At 38.6% G+C, this 27,694-nt stretch overlaps 1 protein-coding gene and 1 pseudogene across 2 annotated transcripts in view; one reads left to right on the forward strand and one right to left on the reverse strand.

Moving 5' to 3' along the window:
• The window catches only part of PARD3B (par-3 family cell polarity regulator beta), a 1,075,922-nt gene that overhangs the window by 89,206 nt on the left and 959,022 nt on the right, over positions 1-27,694 (forward strand). The window lies entirely within an intron of this gene.
• LOC136379179 (U4 spliceosomal RNA) lies at positions 18,784-18,914 on the reverse strand (annotated as a pseudogene).

Here is a 27,694-nt window from a genome sequence, read left to right on the forward strand (position 1 = left end):
CATTCTTCTCCTCAGATTCCTTTGGCTATTTGGGGTTTTTTATGGTTCCATATAAACCATATAAAGGTCCTATTTCTTTAAAAAATGACATTGGGATTGTATTAAATTTGTATATTGCTTTGGGTAATATGGTCATTTTAACTATGCTGATTCTCCCAATACATGAACATGGACTGTTTTTCCATTTCACTGTGTCTTTTTCAATTTCTTTCAGTAATGTTTTGTAGTTTTCAGTCCTTCATATCCTTTGTTAAGTTTATTCCTAGATACTTTATTTTTTTTGTTGTTGTTGCAATTGTAAAAGAAATTTTTTTTAAAATTCATTTTATTTAGTTTTATTTTTGTCATATATAAAAGCAGTAGACTTTTGTATATTGATTTTGTATCCTGCCACTTTACTGTATTGGTTTATTGTTTCTAATAGTTTTTTGGTGAAGTCTTTGGGGTTTCTATATATAGGACCATGTCATCTGCAAAAAGTTAAACCTTTACTTCTTTTTTCCTGATATGAATGCTTTTTATTTCTTTCTCTTGCCTGACCGCTCTGGCTAAAAATTCCAGAGCTATGTTGAGTAAGAGTAGAGAGAGTGGGCAGCCTTGTCTCTTTCCTGCTTTTAGCTAAAAGTAATGTACATTTTTCAGCCTTTGTACGTTCTAGTTGTGAGGTTCAACATGTCACATAGATTACTTCATTTAATCCTTCCAGGATTGTATTTGACTATAGTATTTTTATCATTTTCTTTATGCAACTATTTTCTATTACTCATATGGTGTATCATATTACTTATAATACATATGTTTATTATAATACTATTATTATTATATAGATGACAAAATAATCATAAAGAGGATAAATAACTTGTTTAAGATGACATAGCTGTGGCTGAGCCAGTTTCTGAATTCTGACCATCTAACTCTTTAACCTTAAACACTATCCTGGGCTTTGTCCTTATGTTCCATGAAGACTGTTGCATGTAGTAGATTAACAATAATGTTTTGATTAGTGATAGAGCTTCTTTAATGTGTAATGAGCTAGTAGGTAGAAAATCTGTAGTTTAAGATTGAGGTGCTTAAGCAATTTAATGTTTGCTCTTTCCCACTATGTTATATGCCTTTTTCATTTGCTTTGCCAAACCTCTCTCAGAGATGATAGACTACAAATTTCATCTTGAGTTCTGAATAGCTAGAAATCATATTAGTTTTTCATATTGTGTACTAGCAGTTTGTTGCTGTATTCTTAGATGGTAATTTTTATTTTTATTTTTAAAAAAAAATCTATTTAAGAATACTTACAGATTTCCAATAAGTTTCAAAGGCAGAACAGAGGGATCCTGCATGCCATTCACCCAGTTTCTTCCACTGGTTGAACCATCAGTGGCTATAGTACAATATTGGAACCAGGAACTTGGCATTGGAATAAAGTGTGTATTTAGATCTATGCCATTTTATCACACGTGTAGATTCATGTAGTCATCACTACAATCAAGGGACAGACTTATTCTATTACCATAGCAATCTCTCTTATGCTGTCCCTTTGTCACACCCATGTCTTATGCCACCTCCCCCTTTACCTTTTCCCTTGTAACCAGTAATCATTTCTTCATCACTATAATCTACTCATTTCAAGAATGTTATATAAATGGTTTTTTAATTTTTCATTTATTTATTCATTTTAGAAAGGAGAGAGAGGGGGGAGAGAGAGAGAGAAGAGAGAGAAGGGGGGAGGAGCAGGAAGCATCAACTCCCATATGTGCCTTGACCAGGCAAGCCCAGGGTTTTGAACCGGCGACCTCAGCATTTCTAGGTTGATGCTTTATCCACTGCGCCACAACAGGTCAGGCTATAAATGGTTTTATCAATATATAGAGTGTTACCTTTGAAATTGGCTTTTTTCACTCAGCACATGCCTTTGAAATTTATCCAGGTGTTGTGTGTGTCAATATTTTATATTCCATGAAATAGATATACTACAGTTTATGTGACTATTTGCCTATTGTAGGATATTTTAGTTGTTTCCATTTTTTAGTCATTGTAAACAAAGCCTGTGTGAACAATCATGGACAGATTTTGTGTGGACAAATGACAAGTTTTTTATTTCTGTGGCACAATGTCCAGGAGTGTTATTACTGGGCCATATGTTAACTGTGTGTTTAGTTTTCAGACTGTGAAACGGTTTTCTAGAACAGCTATACTATTTCACTGTCTACCAGATATGTATAGAAGATCCAGTTTATCTACATCCAGCATTTGGTGTGGTCGCCGTTGTATTTCTCTTAGCTATTCTGGTCAGTGTGTAGCGATGTGTCATTGTGGCCTTAATTTACATTTCCTGAATAACTAGTGATGTTGACCATCTTTTCTGGTGCTCATTTGCCTTTAGTGAAATGTCTCACTATATCTTTCTGCCATTCTCCTATTGGATGGTTTTTTGCCATTGAGTTTTGAGAGTTCTCTATATAGTGTGGGACAAAAGTAGGTTTACAGATGTTTGTATGAAAAATAATATAATAATTAATAAATAGTAATAGATGAATAAACTCTGTTTCAGGTACTCACAACTGTAAACCTAGTTTCCCCCCACCTAGTATATTCTAGATATGAGTCCTTTGTCAGTTATACAATTTGCTAATATTTTCTCCTTGTTTGTGACTTGTTTTCTCTGTCTTCGTTTTTGTTTATTGAAGATAGAGATGAACTTGCCAGGATCATAGTCATGGTTTCACAAAAATAATAAATAAAAGTGTGAAATGATGGCAGATGTGCATGGCCTCTACTGTGTCAGAAACTCCTGGACAGTTGGTCAGAGCGAAGACTGCCATCTACTGAAGCCTGGGCATCACTTCTCCAGCACAGTGAATCTCACACAGGGAGGGGCAAGGAGCATGCTCCTTCAGGGTGTGGCTGGAGTGGGCCGGCCTCCATTCATAGGTCCTATAGCAGGAGTCCCCAAACTACGGCCCGCGGGCCACATGCGGCCCCCTGAGGCCATTTATCCAGCCCCCTTCTGGAAGGGACACCTCTTTCATTGGTGGTCAGTGAGAGGAGCATAGTTCCCATTGAAATACTGGTCAGTTTGTTGATTTAAATTTACTTGTTCTTTATTTTAAATATTGTATTTGTTCCCGTTTTGTTTTTTACTTTAAAATAAGATATGTGCAGTGTACATAGGGATTTGTTCATAGTTTTTTTAATACTCCGGCCCTCCAATGGTCTGAGGGACAGTGAACTGGCCCCCTGTGTAAAAAGTTTGGGGACCCCTGTCCTATAGAGAACATCACTATAGCTGTTTAGTGGAAAACCCCCACTGATCATTGACAGGATGGGAGACCCTTGTTGGCTTAGTATAGTAAGTCTCTTAACAAAGAACCAGCAACAAAGGTAGTAATAAATAAAAGAGATGACATTGGTACCTGCTGATTTTAGGTGTCTCTCCCCTGCCTCAGCTTTGTTCATTCCAAGTAATTAAATCCCGCTATCTAATTAAAGCAATGCATTGTTATTAGCTCTAGATGTATTTATAACACAAGCTTTGAAATGACATTTGCAAAGAAGACTGATCTAACCTTTGTTTTTGAATAGCTTATTTGTAGATTTAGCTTTTATTAAGTTTGAACACTCATTTCATAGAGGTATTTTTCTGCATATACCATAATATAATGAAAATACCTTTTTTAGAAGAAGGACATGAGGATTTATTGATGTGTCAGTTATAGCTGTATTATCTTACTTTCCATACAGTTTTAATTTCACAGAGACCATTAAGTATGCTTAGAGTTATAAAATTTATGTTGAAATTGGTTTTTAGGTAGATATTTTGAATTACCGTGGAATGGAAAATTGTGGTTTTCTGTATGTGAGATATATGGAAGCTTTAATATTTCTGGAATAAAGCCATAACAGTTGATTTTTAGAAAAATTAAAGTTTGAAAAAGTTTTGGCTTTAGTTTTCTAGAACTACTTACTTTCTAAGTGAACAGTTAGCAGTAGTAATCCCCGGATGTGGATGATTTGGGTGATTTGATTGATGAGCAACTGCCCTCACATTCAAGTGCGACTACGGTGACGAACGTCTTCAGGAAAAGAGAAACTTTGATACTGCTATTAGAGGTACCCATGAAGTGGACATAATTATGTTATTTGGATAAATGCAGAAAATAAATATAATTTACAAATGCCTTTTTATATAATTAGAGAAACAAATCCAGGTGAAAAAAAAAAAAAAACAAACCTTTTGTCAATACGAATTTCCAAAAGAAAAGGTACAAATCTGGAGTAAATGTTTTTTCCTTCTCTGTATTTTTGGATTCTTATTAAAAACAAAACAAAATTGTTTTCTCAAAATGTTAATAGATCCAACTGAACTTTTGTCTAACAATGAAGTAAAACACTTTGTCCATATATTACTGTCTAGCTTTCCCCCACTCCCATTTTAGGAAAATCAAAATCTCCACCCCCCACAACATTTTCTGATTGAAATATCTCAAAAGCAGAGCAAAGTTAAATGAAGTTTACAGGAGTGCCTGCATTTAACATCTGGATTGTCTATTAACCCATCATGTATTGACATAGTTCAAAGTGAATTATATTTAGTGTGCAAATCATTGATTCAACACTTATGTTTTTATTTAAAACTTATATAATAGAATTCACAAATCTTAAGTGTACATTAAGTGAGATTTGATAATTGTTTCCATTTTTGTAACTAAACCTGTTATTAAGATATTGAACATTACTATCACTCCTGAAAGTTTCCTTATGCCCTTTGACAGTCAGTACTCATCTTCTGAGATTAGTTTGTCAGTTCCAGAATATAAAAGGAATCAGATACAAAAGAAATCAGATAATATATACTCTTTGTATCTGGCTTGATTTACTCCACATACTGTTTTTGAAATCCATCTATAACAGGGGTCGGGAACCTTTTCTGCTGAGAGAGCCATGAATGCCACATATTTTAAAATGCAATTCTATGAGAGCCATACAACGACCTGTGTATGTTATGCATTATCCAATAAAAATTTGGTGTTGTCCTGGAGGACAGCTGTGATTGGCTCCAGCCACCCGCTACCATGAACATGAGCGGTAGGAAATGAATGGATTGTAATACATGAGAATGTGTTATATTTTTAACGTTATTATTCTTTTTATTGAAGATTTGTATGCGGGCCAGATGCAGCCATCAAAAGATCCACATCTGGCTCATGAGCCAAAGGTTCCCGACCCCTGATATATAATATCACATGTGCCAGTAGTTTGTTCCTTTCTATTAGTATTATTTTCTTGTATGAATATATTATAGTTTATTTATAGTATTCCCTTTTATTGGTGGGTACCTGAGTTTCCAGGCTTTTGAATCTGAAAAACGAATTTTGAAGATTGTACAGTAGCATTTCATTTAAAACTATATTGTCTCTTATACAGTTACCTCTTATCTGCAATTTTGAAGATTCTTTAATATCATGTAAATTTTATGATCTAGATATTTGCATCTCTGCCTAACTTGAGGGAAATTTTTGGTCTTTATTAGCTCTCCCTCTGAAGACCAAAAGGATGTTGTTTCCTGCTTCCACACTTCCCACCACCTTAGGGACATCTTAGGAAATGCGACAACAACATTGTGTATAGTGTCTATAGACTTGAACTTAAATTTTGGTCATTCTTTTCTCTATAGAAAAAATACAAAGTTAGTTTTTAGTTTGTAGAACAGGTTCTACTGGGGATCTTGGTACTAATGCTAATGAAGAAGAAGGATTAGCAAATATTTTTGAAAAAAATTTATATATACCATAAGGATGAAGTATAAATGCACAGGTTAAAAGATAGGGAGAACAGGAAACTAGTTTTTTGAAAAATGGTTTTGAAGGTTTTTTTTTTTGCTGATTCTTGTCCAGCAACATCATGAAGACTCAGATAACTGCACATAAGCACATAAGCAACTAGTCATGATTGCATATAACAATGTCTAGGTCAACCATGTCCACATATACTACATTGGTTCCATAAGACTATAATGGAGCTGAAATTTCCTTCACCTAGTGACTCTGTAGCCATCATAACATTGTAGCAAAATGCATTGCTCATGTGTTTGTGGTGGTGCTGGTGTAAATAAACCTACTGTGCTGCTGCCAGTCATATAAATGTATGACATACGATTTTGTAAGGTACGTAATACTTGATAAGGATATTAAATGACTGTCATTGGTTTATGTATTTATGATACATTTTTATTATTATTTTAGAATGTACTCTTCCTACTTATAAAAAAAGTTTCCTGTAAGTGGTATGCCATGTTACATGCACTAGCATCATTCATCTTGTCTCTTTTTTTTTTTTTTTTGTATTTTTCTGAAGCTGGAAACGGGGAGACAGTCAGACAGACTCCCGCATGCGCCCGACCGGGATCCACCCGGCACGCCCACCAGGGGCGACGCTCTGCCCACCAGGGGGCGATGCTCTGCCCCTCCGGGGCGTCGCTCTGTTGCAACCAGAGCCACTCTAGCACCTGGGGCAGAGGCCAAGGAGCCATCCCCAGCGCCCGGGCCATCTTTGCTCCAATGGAGCCTCGGCTGTGGGAGGGGAAGAGAGAGACAGAGAGGAAGGAGGGGGAGTGGAGAAGCAAATGGGCGCTTCTCCTATGTGCCCGGCTGGAAATCGAACCCGGGTCCCTCGCACGCCAGGCCGACGCTCTACCGTTGAGCCAACCGGTCAGGGCCTCATCTTGTCTCTTAATTGCATCATTTTCTCTTGTGCTTGACTAATCTCATCTTGTTTTATATAGTAACATGCTATACAGGCTTGTGGCCTAGGAGAAAGGCTATTTTGTAGAGCCTAGGTATGTAGTGGGCAATTCAATCTAGGTATGTGTAAGTGCACTCTCATGTTCACACAATGACAAAAGTGCCTAACGACATATTTTAGAACATGCACCCATATCCTCATTATTAAGTGGAGCCTGACTATATAGTCAAAACTGATCAGTGACTTCATTTATTGACCGTGACATTCAGCGTTAGGGAAAGGTGAACTTACTCATAATGACGCGTGCGCACACACACGCGAGCGTGCGCACACGCATATATTATCATAAGTTTACAACAGTGCATTTTATTTGAGGCAAGGAGAAGGGTGGCTGAAAAGTTTATAGTTAGAAGCAGCCAAAATCCAATTGTCAGTGTCATTTTTTTTTATCACTTTGTAAATACAAGATGGGCAAAGAAAACTGGAAGAGATCTCTCATCTACTCAAACTTCTCTGGGACCCAATGCCAGGCTGGCCATGCCCTCACTAGTTAGTCTGCAGGTGGCTGCCCCACCACTGAGGGGCACGGGCCGGTGTCTACACTGTATACAGGAAGAACGAGGCAGGAAGGATGGCAGCAGGTCTTTCCAAAACGTGTACAGGCATCATATCTACAGTCAAGCCACACAATCTATCCTCTTATTTTGTCGGATTAACACCAGATTTATTTTTCTCCCTCTCCTATATTATTTCTGTTCCTTTTCATACTCATTCTTGTTCATAACTGCTATCCCAGTAACTTATTGCGGCTAGAGTAACTAACAGTAGCCGTAGCAGTCAGTGGCTACAATAACTGACACCTGTGCAGTGTCACTCGGGGACAGACACAGTTCTGAGCATTCTGCATCAAGTATTTCATTAAATCTCACTACATCTCTGAAATGTGAATACTGCTATGATGTCTAATAATATTTCATTGCCTAAACAATTTTGATTTTTAATTATATTCCATTTAGGAACTTACTGAACATTTTCTTTAAAAGAACATATTGATTTATCTAATATTTCTTATAAAATTATATACCAAACACTCCAGGCGTCCCCAAACCACGGCCCGCGGGCCGCAATGCGGCCCCCTGAGGCCATTTATCCAGCCCCCACTGCACTTCTGGAAGGGGCACCTCTTTCATTGGTGGTCAGTGAGAGGACCACTGTATTTGGCAGCCCTCCAATGGTCTGAGGTACAGTGAACTGGCCCCCTGTGTAAAAAGTTTGGAGACCCCTGCATGTAGACCTTTTCCTGGTCAAGTGAAGAAATAATTAACAAATATGCCCTACCCCAAAAGAAAATTCTTGATTGTTATATAGCATCACATATAACAAGGTATCTCCAAAGTTAAGGATGGAGCTAGGCTGAGAGTACATATGTTCCTAGTCTCTGCGTATCTGCAGTAAGGAATTTGGCCACTCTGTTACCTATCAGTGCTTTGAAATGAGCTTAAATTCTTGAGCTTGTGATTAGTTTAGGTGATATACACTAGACCCCTTCTAGTATTCTCTGTCCTTTATGTTAATAGTGTTGTAGTCAGTCTAAGTCAAACTGGTTTTTATTAGGCAGTATTAGCGGCTGTGCTTGTGAAAAAAGCAATGAGAGGGCAGGGGTCCTGGGGCTTGTGTGTGGGCTAACCACAGTATAAGACGGTTGTAGGGATGTGAAGGGTTGGTATGAAAAAATGTGTTAACTGTATGCTTAGAGAAGTTTGAAAAATTTTGGAAACACATAAATGATTTGGGATCACAAGTTTTCATAAACAAGGGAATAGACAAATATTTGCGTTTCATGTTGCCCTTTTTTGTTTTTTATTTCTTTTTTTTTTGACAGTCAAAGACAGAGAGAGGGACAGTTAAGGACAGACAGACAGGAAGGGAGAGAGATGAGAAGCATCAGTTCTTTGTTGTGACACCTTAGTTGTTCATTGATTGCTTTCTCATATGTGCCTTGACTGGGGAGCTACAGCAGAGCAAGTGACCCCTTGCTCACGCCAGTGACCTTGGACTCTAGCCAGCAACCTTGGGCTTCAAGCCAGCAACCTTTGAGCTCAAGCCAGTGACTATGGGGTCCTGTCTATGATCCCACGCTCAAGCTGGTGAGCTTGCGCTCAAGCTGGATGACCTGCGCTCAAGCCAGCAGCCTTGGGGTTTCAAACTTGGGTCTTCTGTGTCCCAGTTCGATGCTCTATCCACTGTGCTACTGCCTGGTAGGCTTATTTTTATTTCTTAAGTGAGAGGAGGGGAGATAGACATCTGGCTGCGAGAGGGGAAGAGAGAGAGAATTGGGAGAGGAAAGGGAAGAGAAGCAGATCGTTGCTTCTCATGTATACCCTGTCTGGGGATCAACCCGGCTGTCTGCATACCAGGCTGATGCTCTAGCCACCTAGTCAACTGGCCAGGGCTGTGATTTGTGTTTTCTAACATCTTATCAATCTTATTTATAGATATCTTTGTGGTAAGAAATTAAATACATTGTTTTATAATGGTTTATTTGTGATATATCATTTTTTCTTCAAAAATTTTATGTAATTACTCATGTACATTTTCACCATGTAGTTATAATTTTTATATTTTTTTTGTTTTGAGAAGGATCATATTAATTTTTAAACATAATAAAAAAAGTTACATATCCTGTTTATTAATGTTCATGCTATCAATATTTTAATGTTAGTTTTTGCTCAGGAAATTGTATTGTTTTTTCCTTTTGGAGATAAAATTAACAATCACATTAAAAATAAAAGCCCTTAGTACAACAGGGTTTATTTATTCTCACTGAATTTAAAACAATGATAAATGGGTATTTATATTAGTTGGAGCAATTTTTATTAAAGAAAATATATTTTATGATTATGGTAAATTTTAAACTTACAAATTAATAGATAAGAGATAAATATATTCCCTGCTACATTATCTTACTATAACCATAGTCACTTCTTGACTTTGCTTGTTTGAAACCTATGCTCCAATACCCTGTGGCTCAGTTTGTTTTTTGTTTTTTTGTTTTTTTTTTTTAATTTTTTATTTATTCATTTTAGAGAGGAGAGGGGGAGAGAGAGAGAGAGAGAGAGAGAGAGAGAGAGAGAAGAGAGAGAGAGAGAGAGAAGGGGGGAGGAGCTGGAAGCATCAACTCCCATATGTGCCTTGACCAGGCAAGCCCAGAGTTTCGAACCGGCGACCTCAACATATCCAGGTCGACACTTCACCCACTGCGCCACCACAGGTCAGGCCCGTGGCTCAGTTTGAAACAAATCTGGGATGTCATATTTTGTTCATAAGTATTTCTGTGTGGGTCTTTAAAAGATGAGGATTCTTTTAAGGTATCACCATATCATTTCAAACTTAAAAACAATTGATAGTTTAATATCAATTGATAGATCAAGATTTAAATTTCACTATCTCATGTGGCTTTTATAGTTAATTTACTTTAATCAGTACTCAAACAAGGCCCACACATTGCGTTTGATTCATATCGCTTACGTCTCTTCTATCCATGGGTCCTCCTTTCCCCTCCTTTTAATTATGGAAATTTATTTGTTGGAGAAACAGGATCATTGTCCTCTGCTGTTCTCTGTAGACTGGCTTTTACCATGGTGGTGTTTAACATGTTTTTCTGGTGTCTCTATTTCTTTAACTTTATTTGTTCTGGATGCTCAAGCAAATATTGCTTGGGGTGCAGGAATATGTCATAGATGTTTCATGGACTCCAGGTGCCATGGATAATCATTGCCTAGAACCACTGTTTCATTACTTGTTTTCAAAATGGCCATATTTCATTATTCTTTCTTTAGTTATTAGTTGGAATAATAAAAAGAGTATTTTCATCGGCTGTTTGCCTACCCTGAATACTTTTGCTTTTCTGCTAGTTTTCAGAAGATGAGTTCATTCCCTAGAATCCTCGGAGGCAACTGGGTACCTTATAAAATATATGTATATTATTATCATAAACATATGGGTAGCACACCTATTACTATTCTCTTTGCTTAAGTTTCCTCATCGCTTAGCAGGAGCCTCAGCAGGTTGATAGTCTTTGAAGGCTTCCTTGCTCTCTCTTTTGATAACATCTCTCAGGCTTAAGTAGTCCTTTCTCCTACCCCAGTCCAGGGCCTGCTGTTCTCCATGGAGCCCTTGTTTCTTTCAGTGTGAAATGATACTTTTAGAACCATGATTTAAATGCTAGGAACAATTATTGTTCCTGGGTTAGTCACTGTGTCTAGGTTTTTTTTTTTAATGGACAGACTTTTCTTAAAAACAAAAGTACCTCTTGAGTTTATGCTGGTATTTCCAACCAAAATTTAGAATTTTATGGTTTTATTTAAATGAATTTTATATTTGCATCTCTTTTCCCTAACACATCTTGCCTCCTACAGAATTAACATGATTTGTTCTTCCTTAAAAGAGCTAGAACACTGGTTCACAGGTCATGAGGCTACGTATATTGAGAAAGAATTTCTGGTTCATTCTCAGCGAGGGATAGCTACCTGGGCAGTGTTCCATGTGCCACAGCATGGCAGGGAGGTGTTAAAGACAGGTCCTTCAGAGAATGGCAGAAGGGGTACTGGACTGAGGTCTGAGGTCTGGCTCTGCCACTTTACCCTTCACTTGTTTCCTGTCTTGTAAAATTGAGGTAGTAATAATCTACCTCCTGAGTCTTTCATGGAAGATAATACATGGGAAAGTGCTTTGTAAATTATTAATCCATCATAATAGAAATCATTTCCCCATCTTATTAAAAAATAATGAGTCTTTGAACCACTGGACTTTTGATTAGTTTTTTTGTCAAGGTTTATTTACTCTTGCAGGGTATATTTTTCTTTTTTGTTGGGTTGCTGGGATAGCCTTTATAATTACTTTCTTTAACTGAACCGCTTTATCCTTCAGTTTATATTTGTAAGCTTCTCTTAAGGGGAATACTCGATGGCTTAAATATTTGTTTGGCTTAAATATTACACAATTTTTGTTTTAATTAATTATAATATAAAGTGAGTATAGAAGGGATCAAATAGAGGGGATTTTTTTTTTTTTATCAAAGCCTGTTCCTTGTTTTTGATAATGCCTCATATATATATATTTTTTTTTTTTTGGTATTTTTCTGAAGCTGGAAACGGGGAGAGACAGTCAGACAGACTCTCGCATGTGCCCGACCGGGATCCACCCGGCACGTCCACCAGGGGGCGATGCTCTGCCCCTCCGGGGCGTCGCTCTGTTGCGACCAGAGCCACTCTAGTGCCTGGGGCAGAGACCAAGGAGCCATCCCCAGCGCCCGGGCCATCTTTGCTCCAATGGAGCCTTGGTTGCAGGAGGGGAAGAGAGAGACAGAGAGGAAGGAGAGGGGGAGGGGTGGAGAAGCAGATGGGTGCTTCTCCTGTGTGCCCTGGCCGGGAATCGAACCCGGGACCCCTGCACGCCAGGCCGACACTCTACCACCGAGCCAACCGGCCAGGGCCATCCTAATATTTTTTTATTCAGTGTCATGGATACTGTCAGCGCCAGAGGTGTATGTCTGTGGCTGGATAAAACAAATCTTTCCTTTGGTAGGACCTAATTTTAGAGTTCTGACTTCATAACATGGAAATAAATGGCAAAGTAGAGGTCAAGTAAGTCAACTGGACACAGATGTTATGGGCTTGGTGTTGCTAGGCTTGTTACCATTTTTTGACTCATAGGCTTTCTTAGCCAAGACTCTAAAGGTCCAGTTGGTGTTAAAAAAAATAGTTTAATATTACCAAACAGTTTTTTTTTCCTATCTTGTTTCTCTTTATCATGTGAGATGTGATGGGGAGCGGCCAGCGTGCCTCCTAACGGCCCCACCTTCAGGAGCTCTGTTCCTTTCCTTTCCCACCACCTTATGCTCTTCAGGCCCTGAGTTTTATCTTTTCCTCTGATTCTGTAATCTTTATTCTGTAGATTTTTGTGTGTGCTTAGTTTCATCTTACCCTTTCCTACCATAGGTCAATGATAATTTTCTAAAACTTATACTTTATTGTTTTACAACTACATTCTAGCCCTACCAACATATGTTAGTTAACCTAGTACAGTTGGTAGTGGCCTTATCTTTGTAGCCTGGGCTTCTAAAACAACATTACAATATTTCTGTGTACAGATTCGTAACACTCATTTTCAATTTACCAATGGCTGTATCTCCTTAAGGAGTTCAAAATTACAGCTATTCTCAAATATTTCTAGTATGAAATAAACCATATTGCAAAACTGCATAATAAAGGAAATAGATAATTTCATTACTCTTTCATACTCACTGTTATTAATGTATTTTTTTTTCTTTTGGTCCTATCACTTTTTTTGTGTATGGGTGTTCTACACTACATTGTAGTTATTTATTTATTTTTGATCCACATGCCTAATAAATGCAAGATGTAAACAGGAAGGCTTCTATGTCCTTTCATAGCAGGGGTCAGGAACCTATGGCTTGTGAGCCAGATGTGGCTCTTTTGATGGCTGCATCTGGCTTGCAGACAAATCTTTAATAAAAAAAATGTTAAAAATGTAAAACATTCTCATGTATTACAATCCATTCATTTTCTACTGCTCATGTTCATGGTTTCGGGTGGCTGGAGCCAATCACAGCTGTCCTCCAGGACAACACCAAATTTTTATTGGATAATGCGTAACGTGCACGGGTCGTTCGTTGGATAGCTCTCAAGGAATTACATTTTAAAATATGTGGCGTTCATGGCTCTCTCAACCAAAATGGTTCCTGACCCCTGTTTCAGAGGATTTGTAATAAACACTGAAAAAAATATTTTTCTTTGTTCTCATGGTAAAAATGTAATAAATTTCAAAGATAGATACATTGTTTAAAATTTTACTACGTCTTTATGTATTGTACTCCTGTCCCACTGTTACCAATTGATTATGTTTTTTCCAGATTTAATATACCTCTAGATTGATTAAACCATCAGTTTAAAAAATTTATAATATCTGAGATATATGCATAACCTATTTAACTATTTCCCTATTATTAGGTATTTATTAATTTCTAATATATTACCATTATAAAACTTAGGGTGAACATTTTTGTGCACAAAGCCTTTTCATGTTTTGCATTATTTCTTTAGATTAAAACAGGAAGTAAAACAGTGAGGTTAAAGCAATAATATGTTATTCCTCTTGAACTACGTTCCGAATCGCCTTCCCTGAGGTGGGAACAGTTTATGAAACCTTTAGCAAGCTGGTCTCAGCTTCTCCCCGGCCGCCTGTGCCCACCACCTTGCACATTGCTCATTTGTTGGCATTGGAGGTTTAATATAACATTTCTTTTAAGCTTCACATGGTTAGGTCTCTGCTTTGGAAGGCCCCTCCGGTTTTGGAAAGGAGAATAAACATGTCACTGCAGTGGGGCATAGGATAGGGATGCACACGAGATGTGAGGTCATGGGAGACCCAGGCAGTAGAGGGTGTGGGTGTGACGGTGGCAAACTAAAACTGCTTTCCCAGTGTTCTTCCTGACAAGGACCTGTCTCTGAGCTGTAGAACTGTCAGTATCCTATGTTAAGGAATCAACCTGTGCTAGGATTATATAAATGAAAAACTTAGATCCTCAGTGATTAAACTGTGCATTTAGTCATAGAAAAGACTGGATAGCCTGACCAGGTGGTGGCACAGTGGGTAGAGCATTGGACTGGGATGCAGAGGACCCAGGTTCAAAACTCCGAGGTCAGTGGCTTGAGTGTGGGCTCACCAGCTTGAGTGTGGGGTCACTGGCTTGAGCGTGGGATCTTAGACATTACCCCATGGTTGCTGGCTTGGGTCCAAGGGTTGCTGGCTTGAGCCCAAGGTCACTGGCTTGAGCAAGGGGTCACTCACTCTGCTGTAGCCCCTTGGTCAAAGCACATGAGAAAGCATTCAATGAATGACTAAGGAGCCACAACGAAGAATTGATGCTTCTTATCTTTCTCCCTTTCTGTCTGTCTGTCCCTATTTGTCCCTCTCTGACTCTCTCATTGTCTCTGTCAAAAAAATAAATAAGATTGAAAAGCTACCAACAATGATCTCTGAGTTTTTATAGACTAGATTGTGACCTGTATACTTTACCGAAGTTGTGGTCACTAGGTTTCCGAGTTAGGAACCTACTACATCTTGGGCACATACCAAAATAGGTTTGCCATTCCCCAGCAAATTGTTAAAGGCTGCCTAGCAACCCTGTAAGTTTATGAAGATGGTTTCAAGATATCATCTACTACTTTATGTCACGGTGATTAGGCATGCCATGTTTGTCTGAATGAATGTGGTCATGTGCAGATGAACTAGAGAGCTGTGATCTAGCACCGCAGTGTACTGAATTGATTTTCACGCGTTGAGTATTATTGCTTACTATATATACATACATACACATATATATGTATATATATATGTGTATGTATGTATGTATATTTAAACTGGCTTCATTTAGCTAAGTGCACTTTTGTTGTCTAATGCAAAGTGGACTTTGGATGTGGTATTTTTGTTACCTATTCAACACTATAGTATAAAGATTTTACACAGTACTAATGAAAATAGACATGTTCAATGTAACATTAAGCTGTTTCATTATGCTATTGATTATGCCATCAGAAATGGTGGTAAGGTTTTATATTTTGGCTTTCAAATGCCTATGCATTAATTATACCTATGCATAGTATGTGTCTTATGTAAGTGCTTTATTATACAGTACTCAGACTGTAGGCTGATGGCCATGGTGACATAAAGTTGATAGCAGGCTGCTTTACAGACAGTTTACACTCTGCCTTGAAGCTGACAATGTCATTCTTTAGTTCTAGGACTCAGCCTGCCCCTCTTTGTGCACTAGGCCTTTAGGTGTCTCCATAGAAAGCTGCCCTGGGGGCTCAGCAACCATATGTCCTTGGGCAAGCGTCTTTTTAATTCTTCGGAGGCTGGCTTTATGATCTATGAATCGTAAATCCTAATAAATCCCAGTTTGCTCTCTCTGACAAACTGGTGTCAACAGTGCTCTGGGGACTCCAGCTAGAGTGGGCAGGAGTCCAGAGATCGGGAAAACTGAACAGCAGAAATCTTTTCAATGTGGGATGGAGTTTGGAGGAAAACATTTAAAATATAGTCTTAAAATTCAAGTCTATTCAGAGAAGCATTTCTATTGGAACATGGGGAAGATCATAAAAATCAAATATTCTAGGTATTCTTGTTGGTTGTTGACCAGGATTTTCAGAGTAGAATTTCTAGGAAAGTATAATTTTAATCAGAATGAAAATAGCTATTACTGTTGATAATAACTTTTATTTCCACTGTACTAGGAACTGTGATAAGTACTTTTACATATATAATCAAGTTAATTCTGTCAATGCTACTTTTTAAAGATAGATATTCTTAATATTTCTGTTAGATGAGAAGAGCGATACCAGAAAGCTTCAGTGAAGTAGCCCAAGTGGTGGGGACATGGGAGAGAATTCAAACTGTCTGAATCAGTGCCCACCCGCTGTTTAACCGTTGTTCACCCAAGTGTCTGAGCTGTGTGTCCTCTACTTGTCCTTCCAAGTACACCCTTTCTCCTCACCACTCGTGTCTAGGAAGGGTAGTGAACCTTCTGGAATGCTTTCACAGGTACCCCTGTGCCTGGCTTCCAGAACTGTCCCAGCAGTGGGAACTGTCCTGATGGGAGGACTCAAGCAAAAAGAGAGAATGATGGGGGTAGTCAGTGTCCTGGTTCCCTCCCCACCAGGTCGGCTGTGTGTCTCGTCAGGGACCCTCTCAGGATTTGCTAATTGCTCTCTCTCCTTCTCCTTCCTGGGGTGTGGTCACTTCTTGTTTCTAGACCTGACATACTGCACTGTCCCTTTTTGGTTGGCGTAACCCTGCCCATAGTTCTGTAAATAGACCCTTATTCAATTCTCTTGAGTTGCTCAGTTGGAGCATGCCATCTCTTCTTGCCAGAACTCCAGCTCTCCCATTTCAAGCAAATGAAGCACGCCAAGATGAATGTTTGCATTTTAGGCAGTCAGCAAATATCCTGCTTACAAAAATTAGGGGACACTTTATCACTTCATATTCATTTTGATATATCCTCTAATTCTGCTCACAAAAGTTAGAGGATATTTTATTGCTTCATATTAATTTTGAAATATCCCCTAATTTTTGTAAGCAGTATATTCATTGAGTATCTGCAAAGCATGGGGCACTGAGCTAGGTGCCATAGGGTGACTGAAGAAGGAGGATGAATGAGCCCTACCCTTTTAAGAACAAGACAGAAGTTTATATAGGAAAACAGTGCATTTAAAGTGATAGTACAAGACAACATGGGCTAAATGCAACAAGAATTTAGAGATTTGCGTGCTGTGACTGGCAGTGGAAGGGATGAGGATGTGCTAAGTTTAAGGACTGGTAACATGTAGTCAAAATGAAAGAAGGAATTTGCAAAAAGTGTTTTTGGATAACGAGGAGGTAAGTCTTGGTGAAGGTGAGGGCTCCTGAGAGAGAAGTGTGGTGAAATTTGTACTAACGTGTTGTAAAGTTCTTTTTTGTTTCTTTGTTTCTAATCTTGATATTTTTTGAGTGACTCTTTTTACCCAACTTAGTGTTATACATATACACTGCTCACATAAATTAAGGGATACTTCAAAATGAATATGAAGCAATAAAATATCCCCTAATTTTTGTGAGCAGTATAGTTGTTCACAGCTGTGGTAAATTGAAACTGGTTTGATGCAAGTAATAATAATACCTAGGTTATCACTCCCCACCCTGGTTTTTTGGAGAGGAAACCGAGTTTCTGAGTATCTGTTGACCCTGTATGTCAGGCATGCCACTGTGTTTGGACACACCACAGTTGTAATTCATACTCCTGGTTTAACAACATTTTTATATATAATTATCATTACTTTGTAATTACAGCAATAAAATCCATTTTTGGGAACTATTCCAGTATTTAGAGCACTGAAAATAGTGTGCTTAGTACCAGTTGTCACAGTGATGTTTCCAATGCTTATATTTCTAAGACATCAACTTCCATTGTACTTCAAAACAACACTGATGTGTAATAAAATTCCCCTTTGAGAGATGGTAGCTCTTTGTAGAACCTGAAAAGAAAGACTTTAAATAAAAAAGAATATTCACAAAATGACTTATGTTCTTCTATTTAGAAATATTGAGAGGGAAAAAGAAATCATCAAACTGTCTCAGAGAGAAAAAATCTGTAGGCTTAAATCTTCTTGAATTACTAAATAAGGTCTTTACCTTATTTAGAAATTAAGTTGGTTCAAACATAAACCTGAAAGGTAGGATGGAACTTGAGAGCTTGTATGTGTGAGACTGGTCAGCCCGTTTGATCCTCTGATTCCTCTTGGTTTATAGTATTCCTTGGAAAGCTGTATGGAACTCTACCTGAACTTCTCTCCATATAAATGTCTTTTAGTGCCCTGGTTTCTGTTACATTTGTGCCCTGGCTTAATGGCCCCCACTGAAGCCACTGGACCAAAGGAAGAAGGAGCAGAGGGATGAGAGTGTCTGCAGTGCAGGCATGTGCTGGGGCAGGCTTTTTCCGTGCCCACTGTATAAACTGAAACATGGTCTTAGTGGTGCTTTATATGAACCATCCATAGGAACTTAATGATGTCTGTTTTTCCTAGTGATTAAATGGATATTTTCCCAGGGAAGCTTGCCAGTGCAGCACCAGAATTACACGGAACACTCTTTAGAGTTGATTATGTCATGATACTAGAGAAATTTCTGATTCCTGTCAATGACTGTAGTAGCATAAGTACATCGGTATGAGGTTTTAGCTATCAAAACATGCATCTTTTTATCAGGAATTTGAGAAATATATTCTCAACAGAGAGCAGATTTCATCTTATCTGCCCATCCTCTTCCAGGAGATTCAGCTCTTCCCTCCCTACAGTGAATGCTCTGGTCTTGCCCTGGGTTTTATCCCTCGCCTCCAAACACTTGCTGGACAGCGCTGCTTGAATATCTCACTGCCATTGCAGGTATTTGCATGCCTAAGCTAGAACTGAGTGTCTTCCTGCAGATCTGACTCCTTATATCACTTAAGTTGTAAAGGAAAATACCAGTCTCCTACTTGTTAAGATTAGGTTTTCAATTAGCAATAATCGCGCCTCGGATAAACCTCATTGGCTACGATACTGCCACTGTGCAAAGCTTTGTTAAGATTAGGAACTGCAAAATTTTCTAGATCTCTTTCCCGACAAACATTTATACAATGCTATGCATGAAATTCAAAGTACTAGGGAGGGCCTGTAGCCGACCCAAGGATACAATATTAAAAACAAGAACGACCCTGATTATGAGGATGAAGTCAAAGGCCCATCGTCCAACATGTTATGCATGTGCTGGGAGACTACTACTGTCTGAGAATCTTCCTCATCCCGAGCCCTCTTGGTTGAGTTTTTTAGTAACACCAATTTACTTGTTTGTCCTCTGAAGAGGGCTTGTTCCTTTCTTTACTCCTTTGTTTAAATAGCTTATTCCATTTAGAATGCTTTCGTAGTTCTCTTTGCCCAGTGATCCTAGTCTACCCTTCAGAAAGCAGACAAGTCTTACCTCCCTTGAATTCTGCTAGGATGCCTGTTTCTCAAATGTTGTGTTAGTGTTATATTTTCATGTGGACTCTTTTCCCTACTTATGGACTGAAAGTTTCTTAAAGGTGGGGACTGTCATTTCTTCATTTCACTATCCAGAGGGCTCGACACATGTATCCAGCAATTCACCGAACACTTTCGATTGATCTTTCCATTGTATTGTATTGTATTTTTATTTTTTTTGCATTTCAGCCCTGCTGATCACTTTACCTTCATGTGTGGTCTTGAAAATCTTGATATGCCAAAATAGACTTATTAATATTTTTTAGTGTTGTGTTAATGCAAAGTGAACAATAATTCCTGTGACTCTTTTAAAAACCAATACAATAAAAATAAATGCCAAATTATGTGTTTTACTTTTCAAAATTAGAAATATCTCTCTAGCTAGGTGGTTTGAACAGTTTTAAATTTTAAAATATTTTTACGGTAGATGCTAATATATACAAACTGATTTCAAACAAAGGAAAGTGGAGGGTTTCTCATAGGACTGTTTCTAGGATAAATCTTTTTTTTCTTTAAGAATATGCAATTTAAAATATTAGACTATATTAAATCTTAACAGGTTTATTGTACATGAAATCATAACTCATGTTGAGAGTTGGATCTGTATGTATCTGCCATCTATTCTTATGATACTTTTATGAAACAAAATATTCCTCCCCAAGGAACAGGATAGAAATATAAACTGCACGTATGAACTTCCTTTCAGAGATTGGGAACCAGGAAAATGATTTTTCTGGTCTTTGCTTCAACCTCCCTAAGATGTACTCAGTGCAAGTGTTTGACAAACCACATTTTTACATCTTGGGTGGTTTAGGCAAGAGTTACCCAGAGGTGCTGGAGCCTTCAGATTATTTACCTGGTTATGGAGACGTTTTATTTGAGGTGCAGCCGTGAGAATGTAAATGAAGAAAAGTCATTTTGTGTTTATTTGACAACCACCCATACTCAGTCACTGAGGCATAGAAGCAAACCATTATGTCAGGCTCTGCAGTATTTGCTTAATTGTATTAGGTAAACATCAGGAAAACCACAGGCCCTCTGATATAAAATATGCAATTCTTCAAGCACAGTGATGTTTTGAGAAAAATAAATAAATAATGCATGACTTTCGATAGTTCTATGCAGAATTTGGGCAGTGACTTAAATATTTTTTACCAACGCTTTCATAACAGATTATTCAAGAGAAATATTTACACCTTTTTGATTTTTTTCTTTTATGTTCCTTAAAGATTCTATTTATTGATTTTAGAGAGAGAGGAGAAGGTGGGGAATGAGAAGTAGTTGCTTCACTCTAACTGTTCATTGGTTGCTTGTTGTATGTTCCTTGACTGGGCAAGCCCAGGGTTTTGAACCAGCGACCTCAGCATTCCAGGTCAGCGCTCTATCCATTGCACCACCATAGGTCAGGTATTTTTCTTTTTGCACAGTTTACTAGTTACGTAAAGGGAAAAATCAGTTTTGGCTTCAAGGCTTTCTTAGGCAATAACCTGTGCTTTGCTTAACATGACAGATCTTACAAGGAATTTTCCTATGATTTTCAACTCGTGTTTGTAGATATTACTGTTTGTCATCCTGTAAGTTAGCAGTCAAGTTTTGGTGTTAAATCCCTCAGACTCACCTTAATAGTCCATTCTTGTGAGAGTACATTACTACCTAAGTATTTATTAAATGATGGCTGTTACAAGATACAAAAATCCAGAGTGATTATGTAACTTCCTTTGGCTAACTAGAACCAAATATATCTTACTAAACACCAAAAATGGACAATATCAATTTCCAAAAGCACTTGAAGAAGATATTTTTACAATATTTTTTGTCTGTTTATTTGCTTCCTTGATGTGACAGCATAATATGATTGAGATACATTTTCTGGAGAGTCATTGCCTTTTCATGGCTTTTCAGTGACCTTTATCATTAGGTATGACTGCAATAATATTTCTCTCTTCTTTTTTCTCAAAGGATGCTTTCTGATTCTAGCCAATGTACTGATTTGATTTTAAATAGTCAACTTATTTTGTATCTATTGGTTTATTATTTTTTCGTATGAGTCTCTGCATTTAATATATTTTAAAATGGTAGATACACACACATTTGTAAAGTATGTACAGTTTATAGAAAAACTATAAACCATCATGTGTATACCTGTATACCTGCATAACCACTTTCTTGATCAAGCAATGGCATGTTGCCTGTAGCCAGAAATCTTTAAGTGTCCTTATTAAAATCCTTTTTCTCTACTCTAGAGGAAATCATTATCCTGAATTTGTAACAATTATTCCTTTTCTTTCTTTACTATGTAAGGACAGAACTCTAAACAATTTAATGTTATATGTTTTTTGAACTTTATGTGAATTTACTCCATCAATTTTGTGTTTGAATTCTTTTGTTCAACAATATTTGTATGCTTCATCTATCTCTTGCATGAGACTGTAGTTTAATTTTTATAGTGATATGAAATTCCCTTATAAAAACATTTAATATATTTACTCTCTTGATAATAATTTGCATTGTTTCCAGCTTGGGCTATTATGAACAGATTGCAATGAACTTTCTTACACATGCATCCCCGTGTATAAGTGAACTAGCTTCCTTAATACATAGATGAGTGGATCATAGCATCAACTTCACCAGATAATGAATATAGTTTTACAGATTAGTTCATATTTTCCTCATCAGAGTTCTGGTTCCTCTATACCCAAGTCCAGGGGTCCCCAAACTTTTTACACAGGAGGACAGTTCACTGTCCCTCAGACCATTGGAGGGCCGGACTATAAAAAAAACTATGAACAAATCCCTATGCACACTGCACATATCTATTTTAAAGTAAAAAAACCAAAATGGGAACAAATACAATATTTAAAATAAAGAACAAGTAAATTTAAATCAACAAACTGACCAATATTTTGGCTAATGAGATGGTCAGTGTGCTCCTCTCACTGACCACCAATGAAAGAGGTACCCCTCCCAGAAGTGCGGCGGGGGCCGGATAAATGGCCTCAGGGGGCCGCATGCTGCCCGTGGGCCGTAGTTTGGGGACCCCTGCCCTAGTCTATACTTACTGTTATTAGAGTAATTGTTTTTGCTACTTGGATGAGTGTGTAGTGGTATTGCATTTTAGTTTTAATTTGTATTTCCTTGGTACATTAGAGGAGAATAATTTACATGTATATATTGACATTTATTCTGTTCTGTGAAGTTTTGATTTGACTTTTTTCAATTGAGTTGTCAGTTTTGTTTTTCTAAGGCATTTGTTGTATATTCTTGATGTCTGTCCTTTGTTGGATATTGTTATGTTTCCAATAATATTCTCCTACTTTAGCGTGTTCACATCTTATGACCAGAAGCTTAGTTTAAATTGGTCGACCTTTTCCTTCGTGGTTCATACATTTTGTGGTTTATATGGAGGCTCTATTTTTAACCTCACGATTTCTAATTCACTGAAAAAGTTTGGATTCGTAGGACATTATACAAAATGGACTGGAAGACACATGGGCACCTTGCAATGTATCTAAACTTCCCCCAGTGCTACATTGTCATCATCTGCAATAGCCATTGTCATTTGAAGACATATTACAGAGGTATAATTTAAATGTTTTTAAGAACTGTGGTTTTTAGAACTTTTTTAAAGAGCAGTAATTAAATATAATATACACATAGTGCTAAATTACAGTTTTTTGGAAGGGTATATTGTCCCAGTAATTTAAAAGCTGTAAAACCTTAAAAGGTACAAATAATGTAACTGTGATAACAAGGCAGAACATCTATTGACTAAGGGAGATGCCACATTTAACTTAGGTGCCACATCCCATCACTGTGATGTAGTCTGGAATCTGTCTTCACATTCCTTGATGTTATTATTATTTTAGTTATATTAGGTGCACATAATTATACCTTCATAAAGATTTTTAGTATCGTGTATTTGGATAAGGTCACTACATAGTAATATGGATGGTATTACTAAATGTGTGGAAAAGCATACGTCTGTAAGCTTCAAAGGGGTGATTTTTGAGGCCATGCAGCTATTTAGTAAATGCTGCTGTTTCTCAGACTTTGAGTGTTTTTGGAATAACATTCAAAACCATGTAAATTGTAGGCACATAATGCCTTATTTTATTCATAATAATTTAATTTAAGCGTACCTTTAGAGTTTTGATAAATGGACATATTTTCATTTAATCACCATGCGAGATGCTTCCCCGGCCTTTCATTATTGAATATGCCACACATCAGTTGTTTTTTGAGAGTTTTTGCTATTATGAATAAAGGTGTTATAAACACTCATATACAAGTTTATTTTTAGACGTGTTTCATTTCTCTTGGGCAAGTACTAAGGCAAGTGTATGCTTAGTTTTACAAGATTGTGCTAAATCACTTCCCAGCGGTTATGGCCTTTCCCCTTCCCACCAGCAGTGTCTGTGAGTTCTGGTCCACATCCCTGCCTGTCCTTGTGAGGTCAAGTGATGCTGAACATGTTCCTTAACGTGTCCTTGCAAATGGTGTGCCCATCGCTGTATTGGTCTGTTTATTTCATTGAGCTTTGAGAGTATGTTTTAAAAGATATATTTTGGATACAAATCCTTTGTCACACTGCTGACAAGAATTTCAAAATTGTGCTGAGAGCATCATCAGAAGTGTTTGTCTGCTTAGTTGTCTGTTTTGGATGTCTGAGTTCTAACCCTCGCACCCCCACCCCAAAGGCTCGCCTTACATTTTTATTTTGCCTGCGTGACTGTGTGTGTGGGAGGATGAGAAGGAAAGAAGGGTGGCTATATTGCAAAAAAGGGTCATACGAACATTCTGAGTTATATCTGCTTTTAAATGATAAACAGAACTTGTTCAGTTGTAAATACAATGTGATTTTGAGAAACGTCTGTCAGAACCACCTTTTCCTTTAAGAAGCATCCTAACTCCCAGCATACCCTCTCACGGGCTATGTTAGCTTTAGGTTCATGTGGAGAGAAAAAAAAGGTTGAATTACTCATTGAAGGAGGCCTGATGTTTGGCACTTGTTTGACCTTATAAAGTACTGGATCTTAAATTTCGGGGGAGTTTTGAGAATCTGATCACATCTGTGTATTCTCTTCCCAGGTAAACTGCCCGTTTATGAACACGCATATAGATATGCACATCCACAGTTTTGCTTCTGGTCACGAGGATTCGTGAACCTCTGACACTCATCCAAAAATTTCAGCTTAAAAACCTGTGTAATCAGTCTCCTTGTGTTGGGTCTTCATGGGCTAACCACATCATTGCTTTTGAAGACCCAGCATCTCTTTTCTTCGTGTGCCTTCTATTCCATCATGGGCAAAGTCCTGAGGCGAGGTTAGCGTTGCGAAATGTGCGGCTTGGAGAGAGAAAATGGAAGGCCCGCCGTAGGTGGGTGTTGCATTCACCCAGTACTCTTCATAGGAAGGCAGGTGACTCGCCTGGCTGAGGAGAATCACCTGAGCCCGGAAGGGCTGTGGAGACTTACTGTTGGTTCTTGAGTAAAAGGGATGTGTTACTAGCATTGAGGAACTAAATGCAAGGACTTATTCTATTCCTGGTATCATGGGTGAATGGACTCATCTATTTGGGGGTGTTTTTCAGCCCCTGAGTACTAGGTTAACTCTGGTTACCTGACAATGACAGACTTGGGTAAAAAAATGAACTTGGTGATATTTTGCTATCTTCATTATTTTGGGGTGATGGGCTTTCTGCAGGTGTGAAGTTCCCATGCCATGGGAGTTTGGACAGTGTGACATACATTCACACAGTGGGTATTACTTTCCCACGAAGCTTGGAAAGGGAGATATAACTCTAAAAGACATCTTTGCACTTAAGTTGAGATTTTAGGAGGGGCCTCTTGAAATGATTTACATGGAACTGGAAATCAATGTTGATCATAGGCTCTTTCTTTGGAGTATTTATTTTGAAACACAATAAGGATCTTCAATCAAAGAAGGTGGGCAAGGGGGCAGAGAGGGCATGCACATGAGAGAAAACATTCTGCGTTGAGGCTGAGAACCAGGGGGGCTGGGCACACAATTGGCTGTGATATTAGAGGGGGGAGCAGTGGGGGAGAAAGTAGTGGAAGATGGAAAGATGGAAGGAGGGAGATGTGAGCAAAAAAGGGCAAAATGGTAGATTTTACAATCCCTAGTGGACTGAGCAGACTAGGCAGGGCATTCAGGGCAGAGCTCCTGGAGACCAGCTGACACAAGAGGGTCTGGAAATACATATACTTCTGGGGCATAGCAACTCCAAAGGAGCAATGCCCCTTTCTCCCTGACGTAACTGGGCTCGCTGCTTTTACTCAGTGACTGATAGAGTGGAAGAGAACTCCTGTGACTTGAGAAATTTGTCATCATTTCCTTTGCTGGAAACATGCATCTCTTGCTGTTGAGTCTTCCTTTGGTTCTGGAGCTAAATTTCTTGCCCATGTGCCAGTAAGTCTCTCCTTTTGGAGAACTTTCTATTTCTAAGCATCACTTTTACATACAAGGCTACAGTTTGCCTAATGCTTCAGGCAGCTCGGACCTCTCCCTAAAGTCATGTAATAATAGTCATACTGCCTAAATTTTTAGGCTGTAGCTATGTTTGTTTCTTTTCTCATTCATAATTCTGCCTCTCTCTAGCTGTTCGTCTCTTCTCCACAAGGTGTGTCTCTTCTTGCTCCTCAAGTAGACAAGTCATTTCACCCTGCAGAAGTTTTAAGCACCTTTTCCTTGTTTATATTTTCTGAAATTATACTTCTCTTGCTCATGTTTATTCAACATGTGTTAAACATCTATATATACAATACAGTATGAGTTGAGGGCTATAAAGTTGATTGTGAGGTAGCCATTGAGATCATAACCCAAGAAATGCCTATGCTTAACTGTTCTGTGGGTACACAGAAAAAATGTGGTTAAATCTGTTATGGAGACTTAAAATAGATGGGCAGGTACATCTGATATAAGTAGCAATGCATAACAAAGCAGCACAAAACTGAGTAACCTAAAAGACTCACTATTTATTGTCTACCAGTCAGAGGGTCGGCTGGGCTAGTCTGGTTTCAACTGTTTTTACTCTTTTGCCTGTGGTCAGCTCCAGGTGGGAAATGTGTCTCTGCTGATTTCACCGGGCTCTTCCAGGTATTTGGGGTCAGCTGGCTGTAGAATGGACTAGAATGGATTTTTCCGAGAATATTCTCTGGTGGTGTCTCCTCCTCCAGCAGAACAGCCTGGGCTTTTTCTCAAGGCAGTGGGACCTTCCCCTGAGCAGGCAGACACACAGGGCCCTTAGGTCTGTGCCCAACCCTGGCACGTGACCATTTCTGCTGCGTTCTGTTGGCTGAAGAAAGCTACAAAGCCAGCCAGTATTTTATTTATTCAAGGGAAACGGAAGTAGGTTCCACCCTTTGATGAGAATTGCCGCAAAGTCGAATGGCAAAGCGGAGGCTCCAGAGAGGGGAACAGTGTGGGCCATGTTTCTAACCATTCTACCACTGCACCTCAGAGGAGATGACATTTAAATTAGGCCCTTGATGGGTAGCCTGACTTCCCAGAGGTGCCACGTGGGTAGAAGACATTGAGCATGGACATACTAACGGTACAGATGGCAAAATATATGTCCAGTCTGAGCAGTATGATTTCAGGGTTGTTCCTGGTCCAGCACTTGGTGGTCGTCTGCTTTCCGGATCTGTTTTCTGTTGGGAGTCTTACCATCCTAGGGTGGAGAAGAGCTTAGGCCAGTCGTTTGCAAATGAGGAGTCATCTGGACATGCTGAGACCCATTCAGTTCTCAAATCACAGCTGTGACTGGAGTGGGACAGTGGACGTAGGGCATCTCTTTCTGCGCTGGTCTCCGGGTTTCCAGTCTTACATTCTGAAAGGTTGTTTCAGGGACTGTCTCTCAGTGTGCACTGCCTTCAAACACTCTGTTATTTCACACAGTCTCTCACCGTGGACTAATGAGAGGGGCTCGTGAAAATCCTGAGGACTGGTACCTAACCATCATGTGCCGCCTCCTCCTCGTGTTTATAATTATTTAGTGGGTAGTGTCTCCTGCGTTGTCTCATTCTGCCATCTGTGCCTTTTCTGTTCCAGACATAGTTCTGAGGTCACAGCCTGATTGAGGATGAGGTAAAGATGTCTCCGGGTGCCCAGAGCAAGGGCCCTTGTCACAGTCATCATTTTAGCACTGCTGCTCCTTGGGGACCAGGGTCCAGTGGTTGTCATAGACCCTTAGTTGGCCTGGACAATACTGTTTGACCCACATGTTGCATTTCACTGCTCTATAAGTTGCTTCTCTTGCTAAGAGTATACAGATTTAAAGAAGAAAGAGAGGAAACTACTCTATCATTTCACACTAGTTCA

This window comes from Saccopteryx leptura, chromosome 7 (genome assembly GCF_036850995.1).
Source record: "Saccopteryx leptura isolate mSacLep1 chromosome 7, mSacLep1_pri_phased_curated, whole genome shotgun sequence".
Taxonomy (NCBI): domain Eukaryota; kingdom Metazoa; phylum Chordata; class Mammalia; order Chiroptera; family Emballonuridae; genus Saccopteryx; species Saccopteryx leptura.